General features: G+C 35.7%; 1 non-coding gene across 1 annotated transcript; it reads right to left on the bottom strand.

Annotated features, from left to right (window-relative positions):
• Positions 1–14,666: 14,666 nt before the first annotated feature.
• LOC141662331 (small nucleolar RNA R71) lies at positions 14,667–14,773 on the bottom strand. Its single transcript, XR_012550452.1, has one exon. It is a non-coding gene; the product is annotated as a small nucleolar RNA R71 (small nucleolar RNA).
• Between the last annotated feature and the right edge of the window lie 2,208 nt (positions 14,774–16,981).

Genomic DNA, 16,981 nt, shown 5'->3' with positions numbered 1-16,981 from the left:
CGAAGCAAATCTAAGAAAGGTACTTGCATGTTTTAATCTGTTCAGTTCTTGGTTGTTGTTGAATGTTACTTGATTAAGCTTGTTCTGTTCAGTTCTTGTTTGCTCTTGCTTGTTCTTTATTGGTTATGTTCAGTTCTTTCTTGTTCTTGATTTGTAATGTTTTTACTTGTTTGTTTTGATTCTTATGCTCTTCTTTTCATTTTCATTCCCCCCTTTTGTTCCCCCCTTTGTGATTTCTCTTTTCTTACCCGATAACACTTCATTCCCCTCCTATTTCTCTTCCATTTTCTTTTCTCAATTTGTAATCGAAGCAAATCTAAGAAAGGTACTTGCATGTTTTAATCTGTTCAGTTCTTGCTTGTTGTTGCATGTTACTTGATTAAGCTTGTTATGTTCAGTTCTTATTTGCTCTTGCTTGTTCTTTATTGGTTATGTTCAGTTCTTGCTTGTTCTTGATTTGTAATGTTTTTACTTGTTTGTTTTGATTCTTATGCTCTTCTGCTGTGATTCTTTTATATTTTGGTTCGATTCTTGTGAAACCCTCGTATGTTATGTAGTTCTTGTTGGATTTTTATAAAACTCTCATATGACTTGTTTCTTTGGTATTTTTTTAATTGTTGTTACTTGCTACTAATTTAAATGGTTCACTTTGATGATGTCTTGGTTAGTTATTAGATTTTGTTTCTCATAAAACCCACATTATTAGAGATTTTTTGGTGGTTAGATTTTGTTTCTCATAAAACCCATATAATTTCTTAGCTTGGCAAATCCTTCCTTATAATGGTTTGTGGTACACAGATTATGGCTCCTCCAAAGAAGAAGACACAAGCTTCTCATAAAAAAGCAAAGTCTTCTCCAAACATAACAGCGATGAGAGTTGTGAAGGCTATAAGGAAAACACAATCATTGAACAAAGTTAACCCCTCGTGTTCTTCTCCTATATCTGTCAAGAAGAATCCGATATCTGAAAATTTAAAGAAGAAGTTGTCAAAGAAGAAAAAACAAGTGGATTCTAAGAAAAAGCAAGTGGATTCTAAGAAAAATCCAGAAATACCGGAAGGACTAAAACTATTGAAACGTGGTTGTGTCACGATGCACAGAATTCTGAGACGGAAGATAATGAATCAAAAGCTTACTGTGACCTTCCATGCAAAAGGGGAGCCGTATGGTGATGAAGCTGGAGAGATGCAGTCGTACATTGGAGTTTTGGCAAGGACCAAAGTCCCCATTTGGCATGATAGTTGGAAGCAAGTTCCTGAGCAGACAAAGAATAAAATTTGGGACTGTGTGCAGGTATAGTAAATTGTCTACACACACATGCCTATCTTTCTCTTTGATATTGGTTTTTTTCTTTTCTTTCTATAGATTTTGTTCATTCGTTAACTTGCATATTTGAATTTTTTTTGTTTCTTATGTACATAGATGGCCTTTATTGTACCTCCGACAGCAAGGAAACTAGTATGGGAATCCGCTTGTCAAAAGTGGAGAGAGTTCAAATCCCGGCTCACGACAGAGTACATCCTTCCACACCGGAATCAACCAGAAAAGCTCACTTTTCCTCCGGCTGACTACACGTTCATAGAAAAGTCGCACTGGGAGATGTTTGTTGCTGATCGTCTCGGAGATGATTTTAAGGTAAACTTTTTATTATTTTTATTTATTTATCAATTTCAATAATTGGATAGGTATTTAGCGTGATGTTTTAACCTTGTTGATGTTTTTTTCTACAGAAAATTCATGAAGAACAGGTGAAAAGAAGCCGAATGAATGAGTATCATCATCTAATGTCTCGAAAAGGTTATGCCAACCTAGAAATGGAATGGGTTAGTGATGACAGCCTAAATCTACTTAGTCTTTTTATATACTTTGTGTGGTTAATATGAATTTGTATCTTTGAATCATTAATAAAATATGTCGTACATGCAGTTGAAAAAACATCCAGAAGAACCGATAGATCAATCGGATGCCTGGGTCCTTGCAAGGAAAGACAAAGATGGTAATTTTAAAAATGAGAATGTTAAAGAAAAAGCTGAGAAAATAGTAAGTTATTCATTTATATTTCAACCGAGAATATTCATCATAGTTCCAATTTGATTTATAACTTCTTCTATACTGTGGTGTTTTTAGGAGTTGCTCAAGAAGAAGGTTAAAGAAGGGGAATTGGTAGAAGAAGGTAGAAATGATGTGTTAACCATGGCGCTCGGTAAGCCTCAGCATGGAGGCAGAGTACGTGGGCAGGGGAGCCACGTGAAACAGTCAATCTATTTTGATCTGTCGAGACAGAAAAAATCAAGGACTATTGAGGAGAGGATACATGAGGGGGTTAAAAACTTTATGGCTGAGGAGACTCCGAAAATTATAAAACAGAGAGATGCATTTTGGACTGCTGAAATTGAAAAGATCAGAGCAGAATTGAAAATGGCTAAAGGTATTGGTCAAAAGGGTAGCCCGATCATTGATTCCCAACAAGGAAGCTGCTCAGATTTAAAGGGCGTGCCTCAGTTCGTAAACGAGAATGATAGGAATGATATTGTGAGGAAAAAGCTGAACGTGGAATCTGGGGATGAAGGTTCAGATCATGGTGATGAGGAGAATGTAGAATGTTTTTCTAAGGACAATATTGGATATAAAAATATTGAAGAGGAGAATGAGCATAATGTTTTTTTCAAAGGTGAGGAGGCCTTTATGGTTGACGCTGATAATGAGTTTGTTGAAATTGAGAATCATCCTAAAGGGTTGAAGTTGGATGGTTTATCCGGTGTTTGTCAACTGGCAATAGGATCAGTAAGCAACATCGTAGCATATGGCCGGGTTGATGAAATCCCTCTTGCTGAAGGATGTGAGCCGACTCTTCACGGAATATGCCTTTCGAAGGAAAATGCAAGAGTGTCCATTTCTTATGCAATTCAAGAGGATGCTAAGATCCCATTTCCCGTAGGAGATGAAATTGTAATTGTGAAACAAGCAATAGGTTCTTTTATTGCATGGCCAAGGGATCTCGTGGTGGGGAACACAAGCAGTACCCAAGTTTTGTCTACTCCAAAGGTAAAGATTGATGATAGTGTGTGTGTAATTGATATATTTTGTTATGTTTTTACTGTGTTGACGTGCATGTTTTTATTTTTAGAATGTCAAAAAGCGTGGTGCGAAGAAAGTTGGTTCCAAGAAAACAAAGAAGCCTGTAGTGATAGAAACTGATGATGTGGAGGATGAGCTTCATGTAGAGATGGGTGTAAATTATCCATCATCTTTAAGATGGTTATGGATGTGGGCAAAGGATGCTTTAAGCGATGGAAGAAACGTAAGTTTTCAGTTATATGAACAAGCATTTGCTGTCACAAAGAAGCAGGTGATCTTTCTGCAAGATATACATTCCCTATGTGGTAGAGGTGAAATATCCGGATCGATCATTACCATATTCATTCAGTAAGTTTCCACGTACATTAGCTTTTTCAATTTGTTGTTAATTATCTTGAATTAAAAATGAATGTATTCTTATTTTAATTGTTCTCTAAATAAAATTAAATTAGATTCCAACTATTGTTTAATTTATTTACAGCTTCTTGTATGAGTTTTTGAGAAAGAATAAAATGACGAATATGATTGCTTTTGTGGATCCGAGTATGGTTGGAGCCATTGGTTGTGGCAATGCAGGGGAGAGGTCACGTGCGCTTGCCAACCGTTTTATGAATGCTAAGGAAGGACAATGCTTTCTTATTCCTTTCAATGACGTGTAAGCATTTCTCACTTTATAAGTACACTTCATATTTTATGATCTCATTAAGATGTTTAAGTACTTGTAATTTAATTTTCATTTTTTTTATATTTTTAGTGAATTTTAGAAATTTGTAGAATATATTTGTATGGATGGAACTTTAAATTTGGTAACTTGTAAATTAATTTGCTAACTTGTAAATTGTTAAATATATAATTAAATGAGATATAAGTAATTTATTTAATTATTTCTTCAAGTTACCTTTGGTTATTTTTGAGGTAACATCTAACTGCATATCTTCTCATGCTTTGATAGGAATCACTGGTCACTAACCGTTGTTGTTCCAACGACGGAGGTAGTATACCACATGGATCCTCTTAAGCGTCGTATTGCAAGCGATGAATGGGTAGAAGTTGTTGATAAGTGAGTCAATATTTTTAATTGCTTTAGGTAATTTACGCAAAATGTTTTTTGTTGACTTGTACTACTTTCTAACAGTTCGATAAAGATGTACAAAGAGAGGCTGAATAAGGTGAATAAGGTTGCCAGGAAGAAAATTTGTTGGGAGAATATGGCGGTAATAATATTTTTTTATAATTTCTCATATATGCAAGTAAAATATGTGATTAATTTTATTTTCTATTTTCTTTTCAGGAAGTTCCTTTGCAGACAGGGGTCCGGGACTGTGGCCTTTTTGTCATGGGATATATGAAAGAAATTTGTTATGACAAAGAGCTTCAATTTGCAACTAAGGTATGATTTTTTCTTGTTTTTAATTTTAAATTACAACTTTATGTCGGCTGGTACTTTATTTTCACTATCAACACAGTGGCTTACAAAACTGTCAAAACTTTATTTGATTTTCAGTGGATTCGTAGAGGCAATCTGGCTTACAATGAGGATGACTTAAACGTGATCAAGATGAACTTCGCCAAATTCTTCATGAAGTTTTATTCATGTTAAGTTAGTCTCGCGAATAGTTTATATGTAATTTGTGATGGTAAGATGAACTAGTTTAAGTTATATTGACGTTGTTGGTATGGTGTTTAAGTGGAGTTTTTCTGAACTTTTTATGGTTGTTGAAGTTTGGTGGATATATGTACTTATGGTTGAAGTGGATCTTTGGTGTAGTTGGTAAATTATGAAGTTTATCGGATGTTATGGTATTTATCGCATGGTACATTTGGTTTTTGAATGGTTTGGTATTTGATTTTGCAATTTGTATTTGTAAAGGCTTTATTTATAAATAGAATAGGTATAGAACCATTGCTATGTTTGATAGACAATTGTTTAGTAAAATAAAAATACCTATGTGCTAAGTTATACTAGACAACAGTTGGTACATAAGTAAACCATTGTCCTAAGCTATATCAGACAATATTTGGCACAAAAGTAAACCATTGTGCTAAAGATATTCGACAATGATGTTTTAAAAGGCATACACTTGTATGAACCAAATTTATACAACTAAATAGTAGAACTTAAATATTGTGCCTTAATGATTTGCACAATAGATCAAATTATTAACACCATTGTATGTACAAATCCTAACAACACTCTGGGATCACTACATACCATTGTTAGATTAGCTTCTAACAATATCTTGGTCATTACAAAAACTGTTGTGAGCATTGCTAAAACACAATACCCAAAAACAAAAAACTGGTGTCTAAAGTATGTAATACATTTGTTTTCTTAATAAAAACCATTGTGTAACTAGATGAAATAAATACATAAACCGTTGTAGGAGTCAATTCACATAACACTATTTGTAACTATTGTGCCTCTACATTGTTACAACGGCTAGAAAACTGTTGTTTGTAGAATATTAGAAAGGGTCATATGCGTTGTATGAATAAAATGAGATAAAGGCTTTATATTCAGTTGTGTGATGTATTTGTTACAATGGTGCATAACCATTGTATGAGTACCAAACACACCGCCCCCGGATAGACAATGAAATATTCATCTTTTAGATAACGGTGTAAAACCATTGTCTGATTCAATATTTCTTGTAGTGAATGTATGCTACCAGCAAGGATGTCACCTCATAAAAAGTGAAACTCGAATAGGGTTTAATTTTGGTAGCAAAAAAAAGAGATAATGAAAAGAACTTGACCTTTTTAGGTGACTTGAGAGTGATGATCTATTGATTTTGACAAAGGTTGTTTGATTTACCTTTTTCGAGTTTTCTCCTGTTTAGCTTGGATGCCCTAATTTTGTCAGATCACATTTAGTTACAATGTGTAAAATATTATTACATGAGGCTTGTTCAAGGCAATTTAAAACATTTACTTGGTGTTCTGTATTTTAGCATGTACAATGTACTACTACATTGGATATATTAATGGAGGATATGGAGCCTTTATATTTGAGGTAATTGTAATTGTAAATGTAAATGTTCTTTATTAACATACAGTGGATATATCAATGTAGAATGTTTATAGCTTTAGAATTTGAAATTTGAGTGAATACCATTTTTAAGATTGAAATACAGTATGGAGAATGTTTTGTTTTTTCATATTATTTTCAAGTTGAATTTTTTCCAGTCACTCTTTCTTCTAGTTGCTGGCTATAAAATCCACTGTTAAAGGATGAGACCGAAGATATACACCATGTTGTTGAGCAGAGTGACCTAGAATTTGATAGTACATAGATCAATATTGTAGTTGAGCAACCTACTTATGTTCGAATGATCAAGTAATCCTATATGCTTGATAGCTTCCTCTATCATTTTAACTTTTTAAAAGTGATACAGAGGAAGATGAACAACATGTTGGGACAATCCAAGGCAGCGTTAAAGATATAGAAAGATTTAGAGTTTATTCTGATCTAATATTTGATATACAGGAAGTTCTTTCTATATTTGATTCAGACGTAATACTTGACGTACTTGATCATCTAATTCTAAACTTGATTTACTACTTGGTAATTATATGCACAACCCGATTTCTATACTTCACTTTCATATTTTTCTGAGATACTTTATGTGCTATAAAATGGAAAATAGTGCATCTTGTAGCCTTATCTTTGTTGAAGAACAAATTTTTATCTCTATATGTATTGAAAATGTCTGGTTTTATTATGTTTAGAAAATTGAAGGGTGTAATATCAACACTTGTTGTGGTCTTTCATTTTGTTTTCCTGTGGTTATTTTTTCCAGGACGCCTCCTACAATGGAATACAACACTATGCTGCCCTTGGAAGAGACAAGGTATTGGCGTTTATCTTCGTTATTACTTTTGGATGGACTTTTTTTATGTCAAACGTTGATCTCTAGCCCATACATCAAATTCTTTTCCTTTCTTCAAATAAATGGCAAGAAGACTTAAAAATTCCAGGGAATGACCAGGGTTTACAAAATTAACTAGCATCATCAAAATTTAATTGGTTTTTGCTTTAGTTGTGTGTATACTTACAGAAATTATTTTTTAGCTGGGAGCGGATGCTGTTAATTTGATTGTAGGTGGTGAACGAGCAGATGTTTACTCAGGTATAGTAGCCACGTGAGCTCTATTTCCCTTCATATAAGTTGCTTATATCATTATTATGTTCCATCAAATAATGAATTGGGAGGAAATGAGTATATATATTTTTCTTTCAGCATCCTTTATATTGTTGAGTTTGTTTTACTTGAATATTTCTTATACTAAAATATATGACAAAAATCTTAAAATGGTTTGACAGAGGCATGGATATTAAATAAAAATAATTCAATATAAACGAACTTACCAGTAGAGTTTGGAAAACTGATTGCTGGATTCTTCTCTTCCAGATGTTAAAGAAAAAACAATAGGAATGTGGCTTGTTTAGTATCTCTCAAAAGCTTCATAGATTACATAAATTTTACAAGAAGTTGGTCCTACATGCATTAGGTCCATTTACGGGTCAGGGCATTAAAGGCCTTTCACAGTGGATTTACTATTGCCAATTCTATATTTTAGCATATTAGTATGTCAACTAAATTATACTTGTGTAATTATGGTAAGTCTTCAGTTGACAAAGAATCAATTGTAAAATGTCTATTATATATTAGGTAGCTAGGAATTATAAATTGTTTACTTTTACTAGTTAGCTAGAAATTATATGTTGTTTGTGTGCTATGATATTAATTTATGATCCGTTATCACTATTTCAGGTTTTATCGCCCTGCAAGGCTAATTTGCTCCTCTTTGGTTTGATCATGCAGAAGTCAGACTCTTCTTTAGTTTGTCAGAATTGGGTTGATTGGCTAAATTGGATGGAGTTATCGAAATTTAAGAATAGGGTAATTAAAAATTAGTATAGTACGAGTTGGGTAATGGAAGTCTTGTATATTATTTGAAATGTATGTATAGTATGGTATGAGTAATATTTTTATATTAGACTTGTAATTTGGATGATGTTATTGTTTGGATTGTTGGGATGTTGCATTGTTTTGGTTTCATGTGGCTGTAAATAGTACCAGGATGGCATGCAATTTACAAAATATTAACATCACAATGGTATATGTAAACCGATGTAAAAAATGTACAAAAGACATCATGTAAAATAATACTAAATGAAAAAGAACTAAAAAATTTGATGTGAAATAGTCATTTGACATCGGTTCTGAAAAGAACCTCAATGTATTTGAAGTCAAATAACATCGGTTAGAGAAATTGGTTGATGTTAAAAAAAAGATTTAACATCGGTTTTATGAAGAAAACCTATGTCTTATCCATCATTTCACATTGGAGGGCTAATTTAACCGATGTCTAATCAAACATTTCACATCGGGTAACTTATTTAACCGATGTATGATCTAGCATTTCACATCGGTTTGTTCGAAAGAATTTTAATAAATGGCTTTTAGAGCTTGTAGGTTTCATGTTTTAATGGATAAATACCTTATAATATACTCATATTCACCTAGAAATCTTGTAATATAAGCTGAAATTTGTTGTAAAGACATCACATTTAATCTTAAAACCAATTTATAGCACTGTAATAGACATCGGCTGTTAACCGATATCAAAGGCTGATGACATTTAACATCATACATGCAGACATCGGTTCAGATTTTTTTTAGCATCGGTTCTGAACCGATGTGTGATCCCATATTTCTAGTAGTGTTATAGAGGCTTGAGTATCCCAATATTCAGGAAGAGCTCTCTGATACTTGGTTTTTGAGTAGTCTTCTCTACCATAATATTTTACAACCAATGATAGATCATTCAGCAGTGTCAGGAATCTATCATAGATGTCAGTAATTGACTTATCAGCCTTGCCATTAAATTTCTCATATTCTTGCACAAAAACAATTCTTCTATTTTTCTTGATTACCATTGTAGCTTGGCACTAAGTCTCCGACGCATCTCATATCTCTTTTGCAGTCCTGCAGACAATCATCATGTACATCATATTATCCAAATTATTGTGGAGAATATTCCTGACTGTTGAATTCCTAAACATTGAAGCCTTCTCAGGTTCTGACCATTCTGATTTATCTTTCCTGATATAGTGTTCAGGAACATCTGGTGTCATGGGCACAAAATTCACAGGATAGGGAGGTCCGGTTTTGATAATGTCAACATATGCATCATCAATAGCCTCAAGAAACATCAATATCTTTACTCTCCATGTAGAGTAATCAGCTTTCTTCAGGAAAGGAATTTTCATGCTTTCATACTTACTTCTAGATATATTTGATCTATGCAAATTAAGAAATCTCCCAATAACGGGCCATCTTTCTTCCCAAAATTATTTATCCTAACTGGTCAATTATATTTTATTTATTTTGATTAGAAAACTATGTAAAAAAATTTAAATAGTGCAAAATTTCTAGTTTAAACATAGCTTATTCCAATGTTATAATATTGAATATAGTCCGAAAAAGTTTCCTAAAAGTAAAAAGTCTCTAGTAGTGCTTCTTTTATTTCAAAAATTTCTGCTTTTGATTATTAGGTAAACAAAAAAAGTCAAATCTATTTGGTCTCTAAACATTTTTCTGATTGAACTTAATTTACTTTCAGTTTGAAGATTTTTGTGCTAAATTTTCAAGCATGTGTGCTACTTGAGAAACACACGCCTTTCAAATTATTCATCATTTTTAAAGCATTTGGGAAACTTGGTTTTCAAAATTTTAAAAAATACCCAGATTTTATCAACATCTATTAATAGGCTTGTCCATGCCTCGTTTCTGAAGTGTTTAACTCCTTGGACCCCTTTGTTAGTCCCTTAATAATATAGCAAGAATTACAGAAGGGGGGTTGAATGGAATTCTTGAACCTTTTTCTTGAAATAAAAATGTTCAACTCGATTATGGATATATTTGTTTTGATTAGCACTATGCGAAATGTAAACTTGAATGAATTAAAACATAAGTAATTAAAACCAAGAGTCTTCAAAAACTTTCTGGTGGATTTAAACAATTCCACTAGAGATATATATAATATATTGAGAGGACTCTGTGTGCAGAAATGCTCACAGCTGCTTTCAAAATAGAACTGCTGAGAATACAGGAAATGCTAAAGATTGTGCTTACAAAGATTTATATGTTTTCTTATGTTTCTCAGCTATCTCCGTTATTTTTCTATTTGCTACTCTCTTGGATTATATATTACCAAGATTACAAAGTCAAAAGAACTGAACAAATATAAAATCGACGGCTGTGTGTCAGCTTTCACTGTTCAACTGATGTTTGAATCTTGATATGATCATCTGTCGACTTTCAGATCATCCGTCGATGACTTAATTGATCATCCGTCGACTACTATGTTAAACATCCGTTGATACTCATTTGATCATCCGTCGAAGCTTTGTTAATCATCCGTCGGTAGCTATTTTGGCACTTGACTTCATTTCACTTATACAGAATTACAAGACATTGCTTATATACAGTTAATCAACCTATTCTGCTTATACAAACTTATTATTACATAAGCTACTCACTCGATGGATAATAAGTTAATCATCCGTCGGGACTATAATGAGTTATCCGTCGGGACTAAAACTCTTATCCGTCGAGTGCTACATTATTTCACTAAGTAAAATCTACTTAGACATTTTGTTTAAGTGATCATCAAGTACACAACATATTCACAACAATCTCCCCCAATTTATGTCTACTGGAATTGTAGCAATAAATTAAGAGACACTTGATGATTACAAAACATCCTTAACATATATCTTTAAAGATAAGTAGATAAAACTGAAAGTGCTTTAATTTAAACAAAGTGTACAAGGTTTGGCTCACAGTCAGTTCAAGATGCTCCTCTAGCCTGAGCAGATTTTTCTAGTTTCTTGAAGGTGTGGATCTTCTTCCAAGCTTTCTGTTGTTTTCTTTAATTTGATTCTGGAGCTGCCTGTGGAATTCTAATTCATCAGATTCTGAGAGATCTAACATTTCTTGCATCTCCAAGAGAGTCTCATTGCTAGAGATACTCAATTGTTCTTCTAATCTGAAGAATCTTCTCACACCCTTGTCATCCATGAATTCCATCAGCCAGTAGGGCCTTAGATGCACTCTTCTCCCTGTGTATGGGATGATAAAAGTCTTGGGAAGTGCATCTTTGGCTCTAACACTCCTTATCTCTTCAATATTCTTCAATACTAATCTTCTTGCAGTTACATTGAACCCAAAGTTTTTCTTGAAGGATGAATAGACTTTGATCAACACAGCTTGGCTTTATTGAAGTATCCTGTGAAAAGGCCACTGAATCTCCCTTCCTCCTTTGTACTTGAACACCAACCTTTCAGGTAGGTTTTTGTATGCATCAATTGCCCTTACCTCATCCAGCTCCTCCAGATAAAGGTTTAGATCTGAGAATTCTTTGATGTCACATAAGTACAAGTAGTCTCCCCTGTTGACCTTGGGTTGAGCTTTGACTACTGACTTGGACTTGAGAGGTGACAACTTCACTTTCTTGACTGCCCTTGACTTTGTCCTTCTTGGCTTAGTAAGAATTGGCAAGTTGAAGTCAGGAATTGGTAATTTATCCCACTCTATTGGGTCATCCTTTGGCACAATAGGCTCTCCATGTATGTTCCTGTAGGGATCCACCACCCTTATATTTTCAAATACCACAGAGGGCTTTGATGATTGAGTTTTAGCTTGAGTGGATTCTTTAGGAAATTGATCTTCCAATTCCTTGTCAACAACATCCAATTTCCTTTTTGTTCTTTTAGCCAGTTCTTTCTTTCTTGGGGATTTCTTCTGTTCTTCAATCTTCTTCTTTGATTGAGTAGCTTGAGATGGTTGAGATGGAATTTGTTGAGAAGAATTCACAGCATGTAGCTTGGCCAAGATAACAAACTGTTCTTTCTTTTATTTAGACTTCTTTGCATCTAGAGCAGCTTGCCTCTTTTCCTGCTTCAATCTGGCTTTTTCTTCTTTCTTTGCATGAGAAAATTATGGATGTCCAGCTACCACACAAATTTCCTTCCCATTTTCGAATATCTTTGCAATTCTCTTTCTTGAGGCTGAATCAGCTGGATCTTTGTAGAAGATAATAGATCTTGACAGAAGCTTCTTTTCATCAGGCTTGGGTGTTTCATACACAGTATCCATAGGGTTCTTCAAAGATGACTTTGGATAGTTTGCCCTTGGTTTTAGAATTATCTCAGCCTTTGTAGTCTTGATGCTGGAAGATTATCCTTTCTCCAGATAGTTCATGCTCATCTCATTCACACTGATTGGCTTGACATGAGAGTGATGGATGGCTGACTGAACTGGTTTCTTGACTAATTCAAACTTTTTCTGTATGTCCTCATCAATCTTTTTCCAGTTGATCAGAGTCAACTTTCCTTTATCAGCATCTTTCAAATTTTCTGCTGCTGCATTGATAAGATCTATACCATCTGCAATTGGTGGCTGATAAGTGGCATTTTATACCACTTAGAACGTCTTAAAATGGCTTAAATTGGTGTCTTAAAATCAAGTATTTTGTGTATTTGATGTGTTTTTCTAGTGTTTATGCATTTCAGGGTATAAGTTGCATTTCGGGGGAGGAATCATCAAGAATAAGCCTTGGCATGTGTTCACCATTGCGAGAGGAAAGAAACGGGCAGATTACGGCGAAGAAACGGAGCAAAATCAGATTTTTTCCAGTAGAGGTCTGAGCGCCCGCTCAGCATGCTGAGCGGCCGCGCAGCAAGCAGAGCGCCCGCTCAGCTATGCTGAGCGGCCGCGCAGGGTCGGGGAAAAAATATATTATTTCAGGACTTCTACTTCTGTTTGGTTTCCACTTCTATGTAATCTGAGTTTTATGGGACTATTATATAAGTAGATTTCAGACGTTTTCACAAGGGTGGATTGAAGAAGATTGTATTTTTACGCAAGGAGCGAAGGAGATAAGGAAGATGACCGATTTAGCACACCGCAACAAAGAGGAAGCATATTTTCTTGTGATTCTTGTTTCGTTGTAACGTTGGATGCTAGTTTTCTTACTTTGAACTTATTTACTCTTGTGACGTACTCTATTTTAATGTAATTAGTTTAGTTATTATTTTCTTGTGTTTGTTTATCATGATTTCATATGAACCCATGATGACGATAAGTGCTATTATGGCTAATCGTGATCATGGGGTTGCAACGGATTTATTATGGAATTCATTAGTTAATTGTTTAATACTTTAGTGTGTGATGATTGTATGATATCTAGTATTGGTTGTGCGTATTCGTCTTATGTGCGTCGCGAACATATAAGATAGGGTGTTAATCTCTTGTGAAGCGACGGTGGATCTTGAGATTTAGAACTTGCCATGCTAGCATAGGTTCATGTATGTTGTGCATGATTAGTGGGTAACTCTAACAGTTTTATTTGCCCTATGTAATCAAAAGGAATAACTTGTGCTTAAATCGTTGTGTTGTCAATTTCTGTAGACATATAGGAACTCAACATAATTGATGACTATTCAACTTCTATCTTAATTGTGGATGCTTGGTAGAATGGTATTAGTACAATGAAAGTTGGCTTTTATCAGTTTCATGTTATTCGATTAATATCATCACTGTCACATGCTAAAGGTAATAACAATGGCTATTGAAGGAAGTAATAATGAAGTTGTGATCTCATGAGTATTTTATTATTGATAATTTGAAGTGTTAAGTAAGTGATTAATTAAGTAGTTAATTATAGTTAATATTTAATCAACAATCTTAAGTGTTAGTGTCTTAACATTGAGAAGTAATCATACATTGGTGAGTGAGTTTAATTAGACAATAATTTAATCTGAGTCTCTGTGGGAACGAACTAGAAAGTATTCTATATTACTTGCGAACGCGTATACTTGAGTGAATATTAGTGCGTGATTTCGCCCTAACAAGTTTTTGGCGCCGCTGCCGGGGACTCGGCGTATTTGTTTAGTTTATGTACTTACCATCATTGGTCATTAGGACTCAGTGATTAGGACGAAGTAGTTACTTACTGTTTTCGGTTGTATTTCAGGTACTTTAGCGAGCGTTTATGCAAACTCGTTCTCGTGCTCGCAAGAGGACTTTAGATACAGCTGAGGAGACAGACGAAGTTCTTGATATTACGGAGAAGTTAGATTTTGAGGATTCGGATTCAGGAACTGAGCGGAAAGAACCAGTAACATGGGAGATCGTATTGTTCAAGCTGATCCAGCTCTTATGGATTTTTCTCGGCCTAAAATTGATGACATTCAGTCAAGCATCCTTCATCCGGCTATTCAAGCTAACACCTTTGAAATCAAGCCGGGCACTATTCAGATGGTGCAGAATTCTGTTTCTTTTGGAGGAGCGGCAACTGAAGACCCCACCATGCACATAAGGAATTTTGTCGAGATCTGCAGCACTTTTAAGTATAATGGCGTGACTGATGAGGCTATCAAGTTGAGGCTTTTCCCATTCTCACTGAGGGACAAGGCTAAAGACTGGTTACATTCTGAACCAGCTGGGTCCATCACTACGTGGCAAGATCTTGCGCAAAAGTTTTTGGTGAAGTTTTATCCGATGGCAAAGACTGCTGCTATGAGGAGTGCTCTTACTCAATTTGCGCAGCAACCTACTGAATCTATGTGCGAAGCTTGGGAATGCTACAAGGAAATGTTGAGAAAATGTCCACATCATGGAATGCCGGATTGGATGGTGATCACTGGTTTCTATAATGGTTGGGGGGCCCAATCTCGGCCCATGCTCGATGCAGCAGCTGGAGGTGCCTTATGGGCTAAAAGCTATACTGAGGCGTAAAATCTTATAGAGACGATGGCTGCAAATGAGCATCAAAACCCAACTCAGAGGATGACGTCAGGCAAGGTAGCAGGTATTTTGGAAGTTGATGTAGCCACCGCTATTGCAGCCCAGCTCCAAGCGCTATCAATGAAGGTTGATTCTTTGGCTACATATGGAGTTAATCAAATAGCTATGGTTTGTGAGCTTTGTACAGGTTCTCATGCTACGGATCAGTGTTCTCTGGTCAACGAATCTGTTCAGTATGTGAATAATTATCAGTGACAACAGCAGCCTGTGACAGCGACCTATCATCCTAACAATAGAAATCATCCAAATTTCAGCTGAGGGAATAATCAGAATGCTATTCAGCCACCATATCAGCAAGGAGTGAGTAAACAGTCTAACCCACCTGGATTCCAGAAACCACAGCAGTATGCTACAAGGCAATCATATCCTCAACAGGGAAGTACGACTGCACCTACTAGTGCTGATTTTGAGGAACTTAAGCTATTATGCAAGAGTCAGGCGGTTTCTATCAAGACCTTGGAAAATCAAATCGGTCAATTAGCCAATGCAGTGCTCAATCGTCAACCTGGCACTCTTCCCAGTGACATGGAAGTACCAGGCAGGAAGGAAGCTAAAGAGCAAGTCAAGGCTATTACCTTAAGGTCTGGAAAAGTTGCTGATGCTGAAAAGGCAAAAGAAGGAGAAGCTGAAATTAGTGATGAAGAATCTAAGCAAAAGGAGAAAGCGGCGGAACCAAGGAAGACTACTGTTGAACACACTCTGCCTGAGGCTAATACAGCGGAGAAACAGCTCTATCCTCCACCACCTTTTCCTAAAAGATTGCAGCAACAAAAGCTGGATAGACAGTTCAGGAAGTTTCTGGAGGTGTTCTAGAAACTTCACATCAATATACCTTTCGCTGAGGCTCTGGAGCAAATGCCTAGTTATGCGAAGTTTATGAAGACTATTCTTTTAAGGAAGGTGAAACTTGATGACCTTGAAACCGTTGCTCTCACGGAAGAATGCAGCGCTGTTCTGCAGCAAAAGTTACCACCAAAACTGAAAGATCCAGGAAGCTTCACCATTCCTTGCACCATTGGCAATCTGACTTTTGATAAGTGCCTTTGTGATTTGGGAGCAAGCATTAATCTGATGCCATTGTCGATCTTTAAAAAGTTGGATCTGCCTGATCCAAAACCCACATACATGTCTCTACAATTGGCTGATCGTTCCATTACTTACCCAAGGGGCATAGTGGAGGATGTGCTCGTCAAGGTGGATAAGCTCTTCTTTCCTGCAGATTTTGTTATTCTGAATTTTGAGGAAGATAAGAAGATTCCCATAATCTTGGGAAGACCTTTCTTGGCTACTGGCCGTACCTTGATAGATGTACAAAAAGGTGAACTTACTATGCGGGTACAAGAGCAGGATGTGACCTTCAACGTATTCAAGGCAATGAAATTCCCTACAGAAGATGAGGAGTGCTTAAAAGTAGATGTGATTGATTCTGCGATTACTTCGGAACTCGATCGCATGTTAATGTCTGATACATTGGAAAAGGCCTTAATGGGGGATTTTGACAGCGATGATGAAGATGGCAACGAGCAATTACAATATCTGAACGCTTCTCCCTGGAAGCGAAAGCTGGACATGCCGTTTGAATCTCTTGGTACTTCTGACCTTAAGAATGCTGAAGGAAAGCTCAAACCATCAATAGAGGAAGCACCTACCTTGGAGCTCAAGCCATTACCTGAACACTTGAGGTATGCTTCTTTAGGTGATTCATCTACGTTACCTGTTATTATTTCATCTGACCTTTCAGGTAGTGAGGAAGACAAGCTCTTAAGGATTTTGAGAGAATTCAAATCGGATATTGGATGGACCATAGCAGACATCAAGGGGATAAGTCCTTCATATTGTATGCATAAAATTCTGCTAGAGGAAGGTAGTAAGCCAACTATGGAACAGCAGCGAAGACTGAATCCCATCATGAAGGAGGTGGTGAAGAAAGAAATTCTGAAATGGCTGGATACAGGCATCATTTATCCTATTTCTGACAGCTCGTGGGTGAGCCCCATATAATGTGTACCTAAGAAAGAAGGTAT

This window comes from Apium graveolens, chromosome 5 (assembly GCF_009905375.1).
Source record: "Apium graveolens cultivar Ventura chromosome 5, ASM990537v1, whole genome shotgun sequence".
In the NCBI taxonomy this organism is placed as follows: domain Eukaryota; kingdom Viridiplantae; phylum Streptophyta; class Magnoliopsida; order Apiales; family Apiaceae; genus Apium; species Apium graveolens.
Note: the sequence above shows the minus strand (reverse complement) of the source record. Positions and strands in the feature narration are given on the sequence as shown.